The sequence below is a fragment of the Panulirus ornatus genome, chromosome 44 (assembly GCF_036320965.1).
Source record: "Panulirus ornatus isolate Po-2019 chromosome 44, ASM3632096v1, whole genome shotgun sequence".
NCBI lineage: Eukaryota > Metazoa > Arthropoda > Malacostraca > Decapoda > Palinuridae > Panulirus > Panulirus ornatus.
This window is the reverse complement of record NC_092267.1, coordinates 1,362,977-1,384,436: the sequence shown is the minus strand read 5'-3', so window position 1 is coordinate 1,384,436 and position 21,460 is coordinate 1,362,977. Positions and strand designations below refer to the sequence as shown.

Below are 21,460 nucleotides of genomic sequence, written 5' to 3'. Positions count from 1 at the left end.
GCAGAGACGGTAAGAAACGTTCCTTCAGCAGTTACTGCAATAGTCGTTGCAGTAAAGCGACCTCCCATGTTGAAAACGTCACCCAGGCCATGTAATGTCACTTTCCTCTAGATGCAGCAGGTAGAGTGACATGTTGGCTCGGTCATTTGTGCCTGTAGAACATTGTACGATTTTAACGTTTATTGTAGTGGTTCGGCAGGTGATATATCGTTTATGGTGTATAAACAGTATATCATTAACATTTGGGTATCCGCATGAATGTCTTGTTACCATAACAAAGATGTTCTAAGTCTTTGAACAGCATCAAATCATTAACTTCCTGCCTGGTACAGTTCCTCCTTCACCAGTGAACCTTGCCATGAGAGTTGGATAAACACATCTCCGTGAACACTGCTTCAGATCAGAATCTAAGTTTCTTTCGGAATGTGTGCTGTTCCCTCAGGCGTTCATTCCTCGCGAGAGTTCTGGAGAGGGTTGCCTCTGCCGCTTATGTTCTTTCTGCCAACATTGAAATACAACCATATTTAGCCCGTTTCTTCCTGATACAGGACGTCAGCACACTCCAAGACGAACGACTACGCCTAACAGATGCCGGCGATTCAGTCCCTGACAGCAGGGTGTCAGCCACCGCCACGCGTCGGTCCTTTACTCGCTCATGAAAACACACCGCCCCGCCCTCCTGACACAAATGGGTGGCTCCCTCTCTGACTGACGTTGCTAGTCCACGCCTCGACCTGTCCGATGTTTTCCCCCTGTAAGACTTACCCCCAGACGTATGAAGGAAGGGCACGTCCTGACAAGCGACAGCGGTCCGCTCCCAGACACCTGACAAGTACTGTCATGTTGGCTGACTGTGTCTTGTGACGCCATCGGACAACTGAGGCTGACTGGACTGTGGACAGTTAGTGACTGCCAACTACGTAGTTTGACTGGAACCCCGTAAAGGCCTGGTGTGTTATTTCCATTGATATAGAAAACTTATCATATAAAGGCATATTCATCTTTTAACATACATCATATTTAGTTGAATTACTGCATTTATTTAATATTTACCAACGTTTCCGTGATGGTAATAAGATTCTAAGTCATGAGCACATTATGCCTTCTCACTTTACAATCCATTTTAAATAATGTACTTAAATTTGGTTGCTAATTGCAGGATAAAACTATGAATGACAGTGTTATTCTAACAATGTTAATTTGTTTCCCTTTTCTTTCACTAGTACAAGGAGCATCAAAGGTCTGTTACTGTATGTTAATTGCAAACCTAAAACAAAATTAGCCATTTCGACGATGAGCTAAACTGGTATTTACCCAAACAACTGTATAATTGTAATAACCTGTATGGCTGGTCACACAATCCAGGACGACCAATCATAATCTGTCGATTGAACAAACGATATCCACTAAATTCTGTATAGTGACGTCATACATTTTCTATATGTTTTATCTGTGGTAACTACAATAATAAACGTCAAATCTTCTCTTCCCAGTACACCTAAATAAATACTGTTCATCAATCATTCAACAACTCGTTACAACCATTACAAATGTGACTCCTAAACCTAGCTACAAGTACAACCTTTTGTTTATAGAAACACCAACCATCTCCTAGCAGACAACACGAAGCTAGCTGGGATGTACCTAGCAGGCTGGGAGCTATCTAGCCTGGTGACAGCTAGGTAGGATCTACCTAGCTTGGCTGAGTGCGACATAGCTTGGCTGGCAGCTACCTACTCGCCGTTTGGGAGCTAAAGACCAGGCTGGCAGGCGCAAGTGGGTACTCATGCTAACCTTCTAACCCTCACTAGTCTCACTCATCCGAGTGATGGCTCCACCACGTCACTTACCAGACCGCACGACCGCCACTCGCCACCATAATTGAGCAAGTGAAGCCGCAGGACCCAACAACGTAGTCACTAGTCACGGTTCAGAACATCGAGGTGAACGCGAAGCGTTGTCTCAATCCAGTAAAATGATTTGCATACCCTTTATGTAAGGTTCGTTTTGCATTACAAACTTCTAACGAGGCCATATATTCATTCGAAATCAGTATGTTATTAACAATTAACCTTGGAGAAATGATTTTGTGGATAGAAAGGTGGATATTGAATAATATCGAATCTGAGTCAGCTCAAGTCACAACCAACATAATTCGGACTCGGACATCGTCCACCTTTCAGACTAATTCGAACCATTTCGACGCCAAGTCAACTTTACCCGGGTAAGTATATTTCTCAATCGTAAACAAGATGCAAGACAATATTTTGGTCAATTTAGCATATTCCATCTTTAAAAGTGCAATTAAAACTATCATTTCTTCGTAAGTGACCATTAGATACAACATACACCAGAGAAAATGGAATCATATGGGTGGGGTGAGGGAGGGGGGGATTTGGTAAACCAATAAGTTCTTACAGTACTTCTCTAATGTGTTCTGATCAGTAAAAACTAGATGAACATAATGGTATAAAGATACTAGCAAGAGCAAGAGCTGAATAAAATCGTCTAAATAATAAAGTTAGCAAAGTAAAGCTTTACTGTGATATCTCTTGGGGAGCCCAAAAAAGCTTAATACACTTGTCAGACATGTACCCAGTAACATTCCCAAGGTGAAGCTTTCTTTAGTGTAAAAGTGAAAAGAAAGCGTTACTCATTCTCAATAGGCGTCGGTGGCTCAGTCTCTGATACACGTCGGTAGCTTACTTCTCCACCCATTACTTCGACGAATTCAAAAACTCTGCTCACTCTCCAACAGTCATCGATAGCTTCGTGTCTAACACACTCCGGTAGCTCACTTCATGGCATACTATCTCTCTGACACACAACGCTGGCTTCCTAACTGAAACACTAAAAACACTCCTCTCTCCCTGTCTGACGTCGGTAGCTCACTTCAAGATACACTACATTGCTTAACTCCGTAACGATGGCTTCCTGCCTGATACACTTCGGAGACGAAAAACCGTTGCTCACTTCCTAACGCACTACAGTGGCCAAGAATGACTGCTCACGCTGACAGATTCTCTGGTTTTGTCTCTAGCACACGTCAGCACCTCACTCTTGGACACACTAGTCCCATTAACTACCTGGCACCTAAGGGCGGCTTCCTGTTTGACGGCGAATAAATGCTGCTCATTCCCTACATCAGTAGCTTCGTTTCGATCACACGTCGTGGGCTTATGCCCCGATGTACGATACTTTACTGTGGCACACGAGAGGTTCTCCCCCGTGAACACTGACAAACACCACCACCCGACAAGTCCTAACATCAAAGCCCCTCACCAATAAACGTGGAGGAGGTACAATTCTTGAGGCGACAAAGGTTTACCCCTCTATCAAACTTACACATGAAGGAGGTACCCTTGACCCGAAAAAGGTTTACCCCACTTATCAAAATTACACGTGAAGAAGGTACCCTCCTTGACTCGATAAAGGTTTATCCCCCGATCAAACTTACATGTTGAAGAGGTACCCTCTTTGACTTGAAGGTTTATTCCTCTATCAAACTTACACGTGGGGGAGGTACATTCCCTAACTCAACAAAGGTGTACCCCCTTATCAAACTTATACGTGGAGCAGGTATCCTCCTTGACCCGACGAAGGTTTACCCCTATCAACCATACACGTGAAGCAGGTACCCTCATTGACACGACAAAGATTTACCCCCTATCAATCTTACACTTGGTGGAGGTACCCTCCTTCTCTTGACAAAGGTTTACTCCTATCAAACTTACAAGTGGAGGAAATGCCCTCCTTTGCGCGCCTTGATTTACGTAGGTTTACCGTGTAGGATTCATTAGCTTTTGGAGTATCATGATACTCCTTAACCCTCCTCCTAGCCTCGCCATATGAGATGTTTTGTGTCTTGACTGCGCATACTTCCTTCTCAAACTGGACGGAAGCCCCGGTTAACTCAACATAATATTAGTCGTACACTCCTCAGCTGTATGACCTTTTGCAGCAAACTTCCCTCTCCCATTTAGCAGAAAGAGTGCAACACTTTAAGGCGTAGACAAATATCTGTCATTTAAAGCAACGTAAGGAATTTGGAATGTAGGGGCAAACTTGACATCGCAGGTAACTAAAAAAGGGAATGTCCAGTAGAAGAGATTTTCCGAAGGTTAGGTTAATCAGGGGAGTTGTACGTAGTTCGCCATGGACAAATTTGGTGATGAACCTGGCAGCGATAACGTCTTCGTTTGCTAGTTCCTTCACAATGTCGTCCACTGTCATATCCATGACATCAGTGCAGTATATGACTCTTCTGCAGGAATTCATGGCAATGGTTATCAAGACCACAACGTCATGAGTATGGAACTTCGTCAACTTAAGTAGTTCCGTCACCTGTTTCGTCGACTTATCTGCAAATCACCACTAACCAGTTTCCTGATCGTTTCAACATGCCCAGACCAATCAACGACTTTTCTGATTAGGAATGGATCAAGGGAGGCAGGAGTCGTTGCTCTGGTCGCATGGGTCAAAACAAATAAAGCGTTTCTACTTTTTATGGACAGTGTCACTACTACCCTCTACAGAGGCAGCGGATGGCTTACCTAAGTCCACCTATAGGGACCTAACCACGAAATCTGGATTGGCAAACCACCCGATAGTGGGAAAGACCTAGCTACCTCGCAAAATATTAGGCAATGGTTTTATGCAGAAAAAGGTTTCAAGGAGCCAGTCGCACGAAGGCAAGGCGGAGTTCTCTTGTGGATAACCGTCGATGAAATATCGATTTTGCGTAAAATTACTTTATAAAAAGATATTGATAAACAATATCTTTTAAAAAACTTCAAAACAAAACAGGTGAGGAATAAATACAAACTATCTCTGAAAGAACAGCTTCGTACAGGTCAATAGCTGGTACGACTGCACATTGCCCTGCGCAGTGTCAGTGCGCATGTAGTTATGGCTACTGTTGCTAGGGGGCTGTGGTGGATTGCCTGACTAGCAAGTATATTCAACCTCATCTAAGCTCTGAGCATACGGACAAATCGCAAAGTATTGCATTAAGTTTAGAAAATACTTCCTTTGTAAGCAATTATCTGGTGAAAAACTATAAACACTGCTCTACAACTAAAAAAAACGAACATACAAGGCTACCAGAATCAGTATTTCACCTATTTAACGCTAATAGACATACTACACCAAATTTAAATACATATGAATAATCCGAAGAAAGAAGTGAAGGTAAACTGATGATAGAAATGCTGAGAAACAGATTTGAACATGGCATTCTAAACGAAACCAGAATGGTACCCTAGCTAGGAGGTGTGTAATCCTTCCTACGTATTGATACTCGGAATAAGAGCTCAAAAAAGCCCACTTGTCAAGGAAAAAGTAAAAAAAAACATTGCCATAATGATAAGTAAAGTCTGACTTATCTAAAAGGAGAGTCATTACAAGACTACAAGTAGCAGCCATGGTCATAGACACAGAAGTGCAATATAAACACTGACATACGAATTTTGTGATAGCAGTAGCGCCATCTGAAAGAGCGACTAAAAACTATTAGAAAATAGGAAAAATAAACCTAAACTACCAGAGTAAATGAGTAAATCAAAAGTGATTGTAATATATTCAGTTAAGACATGATTTTTGCAGAGAATAAAGTCCTTTGTTCTACTTCGTGTGACATGTTTTGCTTATGCATCGAAAAACGTGATACAAACTTATTCTAAAACATTCATTTCCCTAATACTCTTACCATAATAAAATGAAACAAATGATCGTGTTTTTATTTATTTGGTGCAATATAGTATTGCTAAGCATATCTCAGAACCTATTGCTTTCCCCTCATGGTAGAGTATATGTACATGCATATACTCATGCATGCAGTAATACAAAATGGGTTATCAAAGCATAGCAGTCACATGCAAACACAAGCTAGAAATATAAACACAGACTTAAACATAGGTTCTTAAAGAATTCAATAGTGTATGGTACATGGATGCAAAATGATTGTTTTACAAATCAATGTAATTCTTTCAAAGCTTAAGAACCTGATATGTACAGGCAGTAATATGCAGCGTCAGTTGATGATTTATGAACATTACATTTACATTCAAACACTCAGTCAACGATGAAACAAGGGAACATATGTAATCATAAATATAAAGCACAAAAAGAAGTAAACATAGAGTAATCTTATACTGTCTGTCTGACAGTTCAATGAATAAATGACATGATTTCCGAATACAACACCTAGTAACATCTAAAATGGTGCCAAAAAATTAATTTTGACAACTCATACAAGACCCGCGTGCCATTGCTTGTAAACTTACGATTTTGAATCGAGTACCTATGGAAAATTCTTGAGAACCACATTCTGTATATGTAAGAAGCGATGTAGTAAAGCACTTAGTGATCTTTATACATTTTCTATACGATTTTCTTTCGTATCTCTAAATGTTCAAGATTCTGCATTTCTTTTCGATGTTATGCAATACCCTCATTCTAATGAAAATTTCTTACGTACTGTAGGGAGCATACAAGTCTATCTTTATAATCATATTTGTCTTTTTGCAAAATTTCATAAACAGGCACAAAGTATCCCACAGTTTCTATATCGTACTGAAATGTTCGCTTCCAATTCCTTCTTATAACATTTTTGTTTTTTTGGTACAGTTAAGTCTACCCAATTTACCCTTACTTTATGTCTAACCGTAATTTTATGGTATATGGATATTTCTCTAAACCATCAACTTCTACGATGGTCGACTAAACACATTCCTCCACATTCATCCTATCAAAATGTATCTCTGACATTTTAGTTAGAGAAGTTGTAATATGTGTGAAGCTGGAGGTAGAAGAAGACTGCAAGTGCTGTTGTAGTATGGTCAAGTGTATGAGCAGCAAGGCAACTGAACAATTATGCTACAAGATATCCATATCATATGATGTTCGCATGATTACTCCTATCACTATAGATTTGTCATAAGCACGATTTTGATACACTCCATCATACGTCAGTAGTTAAGTTGGCCGATACTCAGATTATCAATTTCTTTGTTTACTGACGATTCTTCCTTCGTATCACACTGCTCCGTTGCCATAAACACAATAGATATAATGAAACAACCGCTACTAATCGTTTATCATTCAATACAGCTGGAAAGATAAACAAAAATAGTTGGTGACCGAATTTTAACTGACAACTGGTCATGGAAAACCCTCCATATCAGTGTGAATAAATATATTTTCCTTTACGTATCGTATAATTATACACTGTCCTCTGCATATTATTGACACTAATGCTTAAGCAATAATAAACATCAATTTATAAGGACAAAATGAAATTTTTTAGGAACCATTTAATATAACGTCCAACGTGTAGAGTATCCCGGAATGGTGTGGACGTGGTTCAGTAGTTGATGTCTAGTCATCTCGTCTCCCGGTTTCCAGGTGTACACCATTTCTGCCCAAACATGTTTAGTGACAATTAGGTCTGTTTTTTTCGTGGCGTTCTCCAGGAGCTGTAAGGCGTCTTGTTCCTAAGGTCCATTGTTGAACAACAAGAGCAGTGTGGACGGGGTACTTGTGGTAGACCCTTCGCCAGCAGAGACGGCAAGAAACGATCCTCCAGCAGTTACTGCTACAGTCGTTGCAGTAAAGCGACCTCCCATGTTGAAACGTCACCCAAGCCATGTAATGTCACTTTCCTCTAGATGCAGCAGGTACTGTGACATTAACGGGCCCCCTCGCTCATGTTGGCGGTCATTTGTGCCTATGGAAAATTGTACGATTTTAACGTTTTAGTGGTTCGGCAGGTGTTATATCATTTGTGGTGTATAAACAGTATATCATTAAAATTAGGCTATCCGCATGAATTTCTTATTATCATTAGAAGACTTTCTAGGTAAGACAAATCATTAACTCCCTACCAGGCGCAGTTCCTCCTCCAGAGTTGGATAAACATGTCCTCCGTGAACACTGCTTCAGACTAGAATCTAAGTTTCGCTGGGAATGTGTGCTGGTCCCTCAGACGTTCATTCCTCGCTGGAGTTCTCTGGTGTGCTCCTTTGTCGTGCAAAATTCGCCTGCCGCTCAACGGGGAGACGTCTTATGCCCATCACGTTCGCTGGAGGGGGTTTGCCTCTGCCGCTCATGTTCTCTCTGCCAACAATAAAACAAGCATGTTCACAAGGTTACCTAAATTGAAAATTTTATATTTTAATTATCAAGTTTATATGTCTATAAACCTTATTTCATAACATGAATAATCTACATATCTATATGAAAATGTTTTACAATGATGATTATATTTCGAGATATGTTGCGTACTTTATCAAAACATCCTCACCCATGTATAGTTTTTCTATACTTCCATCATTGCTGCCATGTCCCACTCCTTTTCACAACTCATTAAGTCGTTAAGGTTACCGCTCACTACACATTCTATTCCACTTCATGGTGTTTGAGGACAGGAGAACTTCATGTGCGATGTGTGAAAACGGAAGAAGTGGCTTCGTATAGGGGACACTGACAACATGAGAAACAGATAGCCAGCTGGCAGCTACCGAGCCAGCGCCGTGAGGTCATCCTAACCTTTTCATCACGACAAGACTTGTGTCAGCAAATTGAGTTTTACCCAGAGTGGATCAGTGACCTGCACCATACCTCTTCTCTAGTCTCCTGAAACCTCCTCACTGAAGCATGGGTAGCAACAACGCAGGGAGGAATAGCTACAATCTAGCTCTAAAAGAACGGCAACAGCTCCGTACAGGTCAGTAGCTGGTACGACGCTGTGGTCGGAACATATATGACCGCATATTACCCAGCGCAATGTCACTTGCCTTAGTGGCATGTTTATCCTGATCCCATCCCTAAGCATACGGAGAAATAGCAAAGTACTGCATTAAGTTTAAAAAACACTTTTGTAAACATTTCACCGAAAGAAAAACACCCCTATAGTTACAAAAAAAAAAAAACAAAAAAAAAAAACCGAAACGAACGTACAAGGCTACCAGTAGCAGTAGTTCACATATTTAACACTAGTAAACATACTACACCAAGTTTAGATATGTGAATATAGAAGACAAAGGCTGAAAAAATTTTATTCATGGCATTCTAAACGAAACCAAAATGATCTAGGTATGAGTTGTATAATCCTTCATACGTATTGATAAGCGGAAAAAGACCTCAAAGAAGCCAACTTAAGGAAAATGCACACAAACATTGCCATAATGCTAAACAAAGTCTGACTTACCGAAAAGACGAGTAGACACTACGACATCAGGCAACACAGTCATGAAATACAGAGCGTAGGAACACATCTGTCCTGTGAGGCGATACATGAAAGACTACAAATGGGGGCCATGGTCAGAGAGAAATAAATAAAAAGAAGCGCAATTCAAAGACAGGTATACTAATTTTGTGATGATTCCAGTAATGCCATCTGAAAGTGATTATCAACTATTGGAAAACGGGAAAAATAAACCTACCAAAGAAAACGGGAAATCAATGGTAATTGTAAGATATTGAAATCTATCATAATTATTAAAGAGAATAAAGCCTTTGTTGTACTTTGTGTGATATAAATGCTGTTTTTATCTTAAAATAATTTTTTGAAAGCTCAATAACCGGAAATGCAAAAGTATTTATCTACATGAAAATGGAAACCGGCAGTAGCAATATTTAGAGAGTCAATCGAGATTTTATAAGCATTCTATTTACATTGAAAGAATGTCCACACTGTTTTATGTCTAAAGGAACAGACCGAATTGTCATTGAACATGTTTGGACAACTGAGAGACGAGACGACTAGCCAACCACTGAACTACGTGCACACACTTCATGGATATTGATTGTTTATTATTGCTTAAGAAACAGCAGTGTCAACATTTTGCAGTGGACGATGTATACTTATACGACATGTAAAGGAAAATGTATGGATTTGAATTATTCACGGTTTAATGTATTTCTATGCCCAGTTGTGTTAAATGGCGGCAAACAAGTGTTCTGTTTCTTTCCAGCTGTATGAAAAGCAACAATTGAAATAGAATATATGAACGGTTAATTTTTTCAATATATCTATTGTTTTTATGCTTTGTTAAACGACTAACCTATCACCAACACATGAGTAATACTAACGAAGAGTCAGTAAGAAGGAAACTAATAATTTGAGTATCGGCCAACTTGATTACTAAGGAATGATAGAGGTACGAGGACAAATCCATAGTGATAGGAGTATCCAATCGAACATAACATAATGTGGATATCGTGTGGCGTAATTTGTACCCGTTTCTATATCAGCAGTGTTCAGTTGCCTTGCTGGTCAGATACTTGTCCATACTACAGCAGCACTTGTTTCCATGGTTTGCAGCCTTCTCCTACCTTCATCTTTACACCCTTTCTCGATGAAAAAATGTCCGAGGTACATTGATTGTTAGTCGACCATAGATAGATATGTACCAAAAAAGGAAAAGTTATAAGGAATTGGAAGCAAATATTTCAGAACGAAACTGTGGTTATGCCAATGTTTATGAAATGTTGCATAATACAAAAGTAAGTATAAAGACTTTTACGTTACTAACATGAGGCAAATAAATTTTCATTAGAATGAGGTTATTACATAACATCGAAAAGAAATGCAGAATCGAACATTTTAGAGATACAATAAAATTTTATAGAATATTTGAATACGACTAAATACTTTAGTACAATATGTATTTTCATAGGAAAAAAATTTCATCCGTTTACGACAATTTAAAACCGTAAGTTATTCTATGCAAACAATGTCATGTGATTCTTGAGTTGTTTTAATGTCAATTTTGGCACCGTTTGAAATGATAAGAAGTGTTGTATATGAAAATTAAATTATATTGATTATCTTCAGTAGCTGGTACGACACTGTGGTCGGAACAGATATGACCATATTGCCCTGCGCAATGTCACTGCGCATGTAGTTATCGCTTGCCTGACTGGCAATTATGTTTATCCTGATCCCATCCCTAAGCATATGGACTGTTGGCGCCAGACGTATGAAAGTTGACTGCGAAAATAATGGAATGACTCATTTAATCCATTGTGGACACGTCAGTCTGTAAGATGCCTTATTGAATGTATAAGATCCCATTGTCAGTCTGTAAGATGCCTTATTGAATGCATAAGATCCCAATTTGTTTACTGGCTGGAAGAGATCATGTTTGCTCAGCGAAGTAAATAAACTCGGTACACCACGAGACTCGAGCTGTTTGATACCCTCCCATGTGTTGTTCCGCCTCGCGAGTTATTTTTCACCGATTTCTCCTCCTATGGGACTTGTGTGGGACGAACAACGTACAAACAAGCAGTCAACGATGAAACAAGGGAACATACGTAATTGATAGTTTAAAGCACAAAATGAAGTAAACATAGATTAATCTTATACTGTCTGCCTGACAGTTCAGTGAATAAATTATATGATTTCCAAATACATCTGAAACGGGACCAAAATTGATATTGAAACAACTCAAATAAGACCCGCATGCCATTGCTTGTAAACAAAACTTACGATTTTGAATTGTTGAAAACGTATTGTAATTTTCTTGAGAAATACATATTGTATATACAATAAGCGATGTACTATTGTCATATTTATACTTTTTCTATATTATATTTTGTCTCTAAATGTTCAAGATTCTGTATTTCTTCTCGGTGTTATATGATATGCTCATTCTCATGAAAATTTGTTTCGTATTGTTGGGAACATACAAGTATCTTTGTACTTACGTTTGTCTTTTTGCAAAATTTCCTAATCAATGACGCAAAGTATTCCTTTTATTGCCTCTGTTTCTATATCGTACCGAAATATTTGCTTCCAATTCCTTCATAGAACTTATTTTTGCTGTTTTGGTACAGTAATTCTACCAAGTTAACCATACTTTCTTTTATGTATAAACGCAATTTTATGCTAAAAGCTTGTGGAACATATTGTTTATCTACAGATATTTGTGGTATATGTATACAAATATACATAGTGGCATTATCCTCTGTGGATGAAAGATCTTACTCATCTCTAAACCATCAACTTCAACGATGGTCGACTAGTGACATTCATCCTCATTCATCCTAACAATCAAAATGTATCTCAGACATTTCAGTTAGAGAGGCTGTAATAGCTACATAGCTGAAGGTAGGAGAAGGCTACAAACCACTGAATCAAGTGCTGCTGTAGTATGGTTAAGTATCTGAGCAGCAAGGCAACTGAACACATTTGATATTATGGAAATAGGTTATGATTATGGCACACGATATCCACATTATATTATGATGTTCGCATGGATACTCCTATTACTATGGATTTGTCCTCGTAAGCAGGATATTGCTACACTCAATCATTCGTCATAAGTAAAGTTGGCCGATGCTCCTCAAACTATTAATTTTCTTTTCTTTACTGACGACTCTTCGTTCGTATGACACTGCACCGTGCCATGTGTTGGTGGGAGGTTCGTCGTTTAATACAGCATAAAAAAATTGATACAATGAACAACCGTTCATATATTTTAATCGTTTTCATCCGTTAATTATTTCATATTACTGGAAAGACAAAAAATTTGGTGGCTGCCATTTAACTGAAGTGGGCATGAACGATAGTCCACACCAGCGTGAATAAATCATAAACATGTATATTTTCCTCCACGTATAGTGTAAGTATACATGATTCTCTGCTTATTATTGACACTAATGCTTATCAAACAATAATAAACTTATCAATTTATAACGACAAATGAAAATGTTTAGGTACTATTTAATACAACGTCCAGCCTGCAGATTAACCCCGAAGGGTGTGGACGTGGTTCAGTAGTTGATGACTAGTCATCTCGTCTCCTGGTTGCCAGATGTACACCATTTCTGCCCAAACATGTTCATTGACAATTAAGGTTGTTCATTTGTGGCCTAGTCCAGGAGCTATAGAATGTCACGTTCTTAGGGACCAGTGTTGACCAACACGTCGCTAATAGTAATGATGGGCCCAGCAGGGAGAGGTAAACCCCTAGCCCGCAGAGACGGTAAGAAACGTTCCTCCAGCAGTTACTGCAACAGTCGTTGCAGTAAAGCGACCTCCTATGTTGAAAACGTCACCCAGGCCATGTAATGTCACTTTCCTCTAGATGCAGCAGGTAGAGTGACTGGTTGGCTCGGTCATTTGTGCCTGTAGAACATTGTACGATTTTAACGTTTATTGTAGTGGTTCGGCAGGTGATATATCGTTTATGGTGCATAAACAGTATATCATTAACATTTGGGTATCAGCATGAATGTCTTATTACCATAACTAAGACGTTCTAAGTCTTTGAGCAGCATCAAATAATTAACTTACTACCTGGTACAGTTCCTCCTCCAACAGTGAACCTTGCCATGAGAGTTGTATAAACACTCATCCGTGAACACTGCTTCAGATCAGAATCCTATTTTCTCTCGGAATGTGTGGTGTTCCCTCAGGCGTTCATTCCTCGCTGGAGTTCTGTGGTGTGTTCGCCTCTGCCGCTTATGTTCTTTCTGCCAACAATAAAACACAACCATATTTACATGGAATGGACACTCGGTTGCCTAAATTGAAAATTTCAATTATCAAGTTTAGATAGGAATAAGCCAAATTCCATAGCTTCTACATAATCTGCATATCTTTAGTATGAAAATGTGGTTACAATAATGATATTTCCAGATACATGCGTACTTATCAAAACTTAGACATACCCGCGAACAGGGACGTTGGATTTGTTTGCTGATATACTCTGACGCAGGTATTTCATTCTTTATGCATCCTTCATCATTGCTGTCATGTCCCACTCCTTTTCACACAATCATAACTTACAGTAAGTCGTTACGTTTACCGCTCTCCAAACATCTATTCCACTTCATGGTGTTTGAGGACAGGACAACTTCATGTGCGATGTGTCGTATGGAGAACACATTATCAAGGAGATTGATCGTGCGACCTCTGAGCACCAACCTCTCGTCTCTCCAATTCACCCTGGCCTACCTCACCGCGATCCAGTAGACGAGCTACCGTTCCCCTGCCAGCTGACCCTAGCCTACCTCACCATAAATGAGTACAGTGGCCACGACTCATCGGCCATTTCTGGGCCACCTTACCGTGACCCAGTATAGTAACCACGGCTTTGCGGCTGACCGAACCTACCCTACCTCACCATGATCTAGAATAATGGCCACCACTCAACCGCCTATTCTACCTCACCGTGACCAATGCAGTAGCTCCCCGCCAAGCCGAACGTAGCCTATGAAATCTTACCTAACCTTCCCAGAAGTAGATAATTATAATGGAAATATGCCATTATTATTGTGGTCTGCTGGTGTGAGAACGGATGAAGTGGCCATGTTTAAGGTTAGATGAACAGAGGGGCGAGCTCTTACCACAGTTTCTAATTTATTTCACTGGCAACATGAAGCTTCACAAGGACCCGGTGGTCTGTTACTGCTTGTATATTGCAAATCAATTAAAAAAAATACGTCATTCAAATGTAGTAAATTATCAATTCACCAAAATCACAATAACTTTAATAACGTATGGCGGGTTATACGTTTAAGGATGAGCAATCATAAACTGTCATCTTAGTGAATAGTAACATACTTTGAAGTTCTGTCTACAGAGTTCATATGTTCTGTACATTTTCTAGCCGTGGTAATTACATTAAGTACACCTAAGTATAGTTCACCACCCTACATTGGTTACAACCATTAATCTCCAAATGTTACTAATATCTGGCTAGATATAAGACATTTGTTTACATAAACATCAATCAACTCTGAGCCGGGAGCACCAAGCCAGGCGGCAGCTACCGAGCCGGCGACGTGTGGTCACATATCCTAACCTTTCCATCACCACAAGACTTGGTGTCAGCAAATTGAGTTTTAACCCGAGTGTCTCAGTGACCAGTAACTTACCTCTTCTCTAGTCTCCTGAAGCCTCCTCCACCACTACACTTCCCGAAACCCTCAACGCAATACTGTCACTCACCATAACCCAGGAAATGAAGGTATGAACCAGAAACATAGTAATCTTCGGTTACGGAATGAACGGGTCTTTCCGCCACCTGGAAGCAGAAGGGGCTTCATTGTATCGCAAGGGGTTGTCGCAGTCCACTCAAGTGACTTCCATGGTCTAATATCGTTTTGTAGCATTCGTTTTTGACTATACACTTACTTGTGCTATATGCATATGTTCCTAAAAATTTAAGCAGGAAAGTTTCTTGTTATATTTTGAACGTGAGTCCGTACAAGTCACAGCCAATGTAACAACTCGGATTCAGACATCGTCCACGTTTATAATGTATTCCGACTCTTCAGACGTCAATTCGTAAACAATGTTTTACTTGTTTTTCTTTGTAGGTAAACCCCGACTAAGACAAAACGCGATCTTAAGAACACATAGAAAATGAAATTGCGTCGATGGTTTTTAATAACCCCATATGGTCTTATAGTACTTCCCTAACGTGTAATAATAAGTGGACACAATCAACAGAAGTGTGTGAACTGACCAGACTAAAACATGAACAATATACTCGTCCTGCATTTCACATGGTATTTGCTAAAACTACTTCTGTCGACGGAAGTTTCCAAGCCACGAATGACAACTGTCTTGATTAATTTACTTTTTTTATAGTGTCCCAGGCAGAAAAGGCATGTGTACAACTATACATAGTGTCATTATCCTCTGTGGATGAAAGATCTTATCTTACTCATCTGTATACCATCAACTACGATGGTCGACTAGTGACGTTCTCATTCATCTTAAAATGTACCTCAGACACTTGTGTTAGAGAGGGTGTAATTCCTATAAAGTTGGAGGTAGGAGAAGGCTGCAAATGTTTAATGCAAACCACCGAACCAAGTGCTGCTGTAGTATGGTTAAGTATCGGAGTAGCAAGGAAATTGAACACTGCTGATATTATGGAAATAGGTTAGAATTATGCCACACGATATCCACATTGTATTATGATGTTCGCATGGATACGCCTATCACTATGGATTTGTCTTTCTCGTAAGCAGGATATTGATACACCATCATTCGTCAGCAGTAAAGTTGGCCGATACACAAATCAATTTCCTTGTCTTCACTGACAACTCTTCGTTCGTATCACACTGCTCCGTTGCCATGTGTTGGAAGGAGGGTAGTTTAATACAACATAAAAGTAGATATAATGAAACAATTAACCTTCCATATATTTCATTCCATACAGCTGGAAAGAGACACAAAAGTTTGTGGCCGTCAAATAACAGGGCATGACAGGGCCTCCATACCAGCGGGAATCAATCATATACATACGTTTTCCTTTAGATATCGTGTAAGTATACAGTGTCCTCTGATTATTGACATATGTTTATTAATCATAATAATCTATAAAAGACAAATGAAAATCAATTTTTAAGAAGTATTTAATAAACGTTCAGCCTGCAGAGTCACCGAGGATTGCTGGTTAGTTATGGTCAGTATTGTGCGTTGTCATTTTCACTTGTTCCAAATGGTTATATATATTAAGTTTCATTTGGATATAGTATAAAATTTCTTTTCTGGACCCAGGTTGAAGCAATATAGTTAGGGACGTGTGGCAATGCGAATAGTAATGTGGCGGCAGGAGAGGTAAACCTACTGCAGGGCGGGAGAGAAAATCCCCATAGTTACTGCAACTGTCTTCTGCATGAGCTTCTGCAATGTTGAAAATACGCAGGCCCTAATGTAATATCTTAATCCAGTCAGTAAGTACTTCTGTAAAGCTCTAGGTAAAGTACTGCAAGTCCTCCTGCTCTTTGGCTGTATGACTTTATGTTTTTGAACGGTTGGCAAAATTAAATTTTGTGTATGGTTACGGTATAAATACATTTTGGTATTACATGAAATCTAATTACAAGATTAAGCTTTCTGAGATTTGGTAACAATGGAGTATTTACCTTGGCAGCAGGTTCACGCATGAAGGAACCTTACCATTAAATTGGAAGCATGTCTTCCGTGTAAGTGTAGTAGATCTAGTTTGCTTGAAATGTTGTGGCCATAGCTTTTAAATGCATGGATTGTATGTGTTTGTCCTTGTGTGCAAAATTGTAGTGTATAACGTGGAGACGTTATGCCCATTATGTCGTGGAGAGGTGTTGAACTCGTGAAAATTTTTATCGAAATGTAAAGCAATGTATCGTTAAGGAAAGGGAATTGGTCTGAAATGTAAGATTCTGCAGGTTGTCTAATTTCTACATTGTCTATTAATTTTTATGAGAAGGTTGTTGGTACGAGTCAAATGCAATGATTTCCTGGAAGTAGGCGTATTCATGTGTTGGATAGAGCTTGCAATAGTAGTTCCTGTTCGGATTGGGTTTGGCTGCGATGGAGGCTGATTTTCTAGCATCCTCTCATGCAGCCTTCACGGCATTTTGGCATCACGTGGAACACATGAAGCAGACTTTGCGGATGACGAACTTCCACGTCCTATTAGGTATCTAGAATGATGCACGTCACGCCCTTTGGGAGTGTTGATGGAAATCTAGCGAAAGCCTGAACGTTAATTGGAATGGTTACCAGCATGCAGAACCAGAATGCTGGAATGGAAAATCCATATGTGATGGGGGCGATTGTGAGACCTGGAGAATGTGGACGTAAGTGAGGTCTGGGCAGAGGGCAGTGTAAAGTTTATAATTGTTTGGTTCCAACAATGATTGTTCAAGTGACCGGTGGTATGGTTGGTTGTGCAAAGGATGAAACTGAAAAATAGTAATGAGGAAAATTTACAAATGATGTGGTTGATACGTGTAAGATGGTTAACGGTAAGGGATATAATAACAGAGCGTGGTTGAGAAGAAATAGTGTTTGAAGAGTGGTTTGGGCACTGAGTAATGTTTATGAAGATTTGACCAGGATATAGTTGGAGGTAACAAAGAGAGGAGACAAATGGAGGTGGAAAGATGGAGTGAAAAAGATTTTGTGTGATCGGGGCCTGAACATGCAGGAGGGTGAAAGGAGGGCAAGGAATAGAGTGAATTGGAGCGATGTGGTATACAGGGTTTGACGTGCTGTCAGTGGATTGAATCAAGGCATGTGAAGCGTCTGGGGTAAACCATGGAAAGCTGTGTAGGTATGTATATTTGCGTGTGTGGACGTGTGTATGTACATGTGTATGGGGGGGGGGGCCATTTCTTTCGTCTGTTTCCTTGCGCTACCTCGCAAACGCGGGAGACAGCGACAAAGTATAAAAAAAAAAAAAAAAAAAAAAAAAAATAAACAGTATATCATTCACATTTAGGTATGCACATTAATTTCTCATCACCATAACTAAGCCGTTCTAAGACTTTGAACAGCAAGATCATTAACTTCTTACCTGGCACAGTTCCTCCTCCAGCAGTGAACCTTACCATAAAAGTTGGATAAACATGTCCTCCGTGAACACTGCTTCAGATCAGAATCTAAGTTTCTCTCGAATGTGTGCTGGTCCCTCAGGCGTTCATTCCTCGCGGGAGTTGTGTGGTCTGCTCCTGTGTCGTGCAAAATTCGCCTGCCGCTCAACGGGGAGACGTCTTATGCCCATCACGATCGCTGGAGAGGGCTGGCTCTGCCGCTCATGTTGTCTATGCCAACAGTAAAACACAACTATGTTCACAAGGAATGGACACTTGCCTAAATTGAAAATTTCAATTATAAGCCTAATTTCAAAACTTTTACATAATCTACATATCTTTGATATGAAAACGTGGTTACACCAATGATTATATTTCCAGATATACTGCGTACTTCATTGTTATCCAAACTTAGCCATACCCATATATAGTTACCCGCGAACAGAGACTTGGATTTGGCTGCGATGGAGGTATCGCATTTTCTATGCATCCTTCATCAGTGCTGCCACTCACCGGCCATTTCTGGGCCACCTCACCGTGACCCACTATGGTAGCCACGACTTTGCGGCTGACCGAACCTTCCCTACCTCACCATGATCTAGAATAATAGCCACCACTCAACCGCCTATTCTACCTCACCGTGACCCAGTGCAGTAGCTCCCCGCCAAGCCGAACGTAGCCTATGAAATGTTACCCAACATCCCTAGAAGCAAATGATTGTAATGGAAATGTACCATTATTATTATGGTCTGCTGGTGTAAGAACGGATGAAGTGGTCACGTATAGTGGAGGTTGGGCAGTGGGGCGAGCTCTTACCACAGTTTATAATTTCTTTCTGTAGCAACTTGAAGCTTCACAAGGACCCGGTGGTCTGTTAGTTTGTATATTGAAAATCTAAAACAAAAAAATGTCAGTCAAATGAGGTAAAATATTTACCAAAACAATATTAGGTATGATAACGTGTATGACTGGTTACACGTTCAAGGATATACAATTATAAGCTGTCACCTGAGTGAATAGTAATATACTTTGAAGAGTCTGTCTACCGAGTTTATATGTTTATATGTTTGTGGCTGCGGTAATTACATTAGATACACCAAAGTATATAGGTCAACACTCACTCTACATTGAATTATATTAATCACCAAATGTTAGTCATATATGGCTAAAAATTACCTTTGTTTATGTAAACATCAATCAACTCCGGGCCGGGAGCACAAAGCCAGCAGGTAGGTACCGAGCCGGCGACCTGACACCTGTGGTCACATATCCTCACCTCCACCACCACAAGACTTGGTGTCAGCAAATCGAGATTTACCCCGAGTATCTCAGTGACCAGTACCTTACCTCTTCTCTAGTCTCCTGAAGCCTCCTCCACCACTACACTACCCGAAACCCTTAACGCGATACTGTCACTCACCACAACAACCCAGGAAATGAAGGCATGAACCAGAAACATAGTAATCTTTGGATCCGAAATGATGACGCTCCTCCGCCATCTCGAAGCAGAAGCGGGGCTTCATTGTATAGCACGGCGATGTCTCAATCCATCGAAATGACTTGTATGTCCTATCGTTTTGTAACGTTCATTTTTGACTATATACTTGGGCTACATGCGTATGTTACTAGAAATCTATGTGGGAAAATTACTTTTGTTATAAAGTATATATTTTGAACGCGAGTCAGGCCAAGTCATAGCCAGTGTAATGATTCGGATTCAGAATCGTCCGTGTTCATGAAATATTCCGAATCTTCTGACGTCAGTCAATATCTAAATGTTTTACTCTTTTGTCTTTCTGTGGTAAACCACGACTGAGAGAAATGTGATCTTAAGAACATACTTTGTCCTTGATGGAAATACGACATTTCTATCACGATTATAGATAGAACATAGAGGACGTCCGTAGCCAGGACTACCAACCTATAGGATCATTACCACACCAACCACAGAAAATGGAATTGCGTCGATGGTTTTCAATAACCCCATATGTTCTTATAGTTCTTCCCTAACGTGCAATGATAAGTGGACACAATATCAACAAAAGGGTATGAACAAACCAGACTAAAACATGAGCAATATACTTACTCTGCATTTAATGTGGCATTTCCTAAAAACCTCTGCCGACGGAAATATCCAAGTCACGTATGCCAACTGTCCTGATTGATTTACTTTTTATACAGTGCCTTAATCAAGGCATCTTATTAACAAGTATACAAACATACGTCCTAATGTACGACACACATAAGGTATTCATTCCTTGTTAAGCAAGAACGACATACTCCCTGAAGCATCAAAGCCGCTTTTTCCAATGACGTCTCACCAGCTGACATGCGTCAGCACCTCATCCTGGAGCGTGTTAGCCCGTTTCTTCCTGATACAGGACGTCAGCACACTCCAAGACGAACGACTACGCCTAACAGATGCCGGCGATTCAGTCCCTGACAGCAGGGTGTCAGCCACCGCCACTCGTCGGTCCTTAAAGGCCTGTCTACACGGGCGGGCCTGATCGGCGGGTTTGCCCATTAACGGGCAAATTCTGGCGGGCTTGCCTGTGAATGTTGTCCACACGACCAAAGTGATGAACAGCCGGGCCTGCCCGACGATGTTGCCAGTAGCGGGTGGAGTGCGGTACGAGAACCATGGTGCCTAGCATTGTCAAGAAAAAGATTTTGTGTTCTTATAGCATTTCAGCTTCACATTCCATAAACATGGATTCTTACGATAAAGGTCGATCAAAGTACTAGTAAGTGCTTTGGACCAAAAAATTGTTGGTGGCTCACTAGAGTTATCCTGGACTGCCATCGTTAAATGTTCACTGTGCTACTATGCCGTGGGATGAAGGGCCCGCTGTGGGTTCACGACATTATCTTGCGTCTGGCAGGGTAGAAACTCCAGCTACCGAGCACCAGCTCAGTGATTTCGCTCGGCGGGCTTTCGGGCAATTTGATCGTTTGCCTGTCAAATACGCTCGTTAACGGGCAAGCCCGCCGATCAGGCCCGCTCGTGTAGACAGGCCTTTACTCGCTAATGAAGAAACACACCGCCCCGCCCTCCTGACACAAGTGGGTGGCTCCCTCTCTGACTGACGTTGCTAGTCCACGCCTCGACCTGTCCGATGTTTTCCCCCTGTAAGAC

The 21,460-nt window shown here is 40.4% G+C and overlaps 2 long non-coding RNA genes across 3 annotated transcripts; both read right to left on the bottom strand.

The window, feature by feature from the left end:
* Positions 1-7,180: 7,180 nt before the first annotated feature.
* Positions 7,181-9,297, bottom strand: LOC139762803 (uncharacterized). Its single transcript, XR_011715840.1, has 3 exons — positions 9,209-9,297; positions 7,884-8,115; positions 7,181-7,726 (listed from the first exon to the last, which is right to left on the bottom strand). It is a non-coding gene; the product is annotated as an uncharacterized lncRNA (long non-coding RNA).
* A 2,870-nt stretch (positions 9,298-12,167) lies between these two features.
* On the bottom strand, positions 12,168-21,046 carry LOC139762670 (uncharacterized). 2 transcript variants are annotated; one of them, XR_011715753.1, is made up of 3 exons: positions 19,672-21,046; positions 13,304-13,482; positions 12,168-13,135 (listed from the first exon to the last, which is right to left on the bottom strand). It is a non-coding gene; the product is annotated as an uncharacterized lncRNA (long non-coding RNA). The 2 variants fall into 2 exon arrangements; XR_011715752.1 differs by lacking the exon at positions 19,672-21,046 and adding an exon at positions 14,890-15,023.
* Positions 21,047-21,460: the final 414 nt, after the last annotated feature.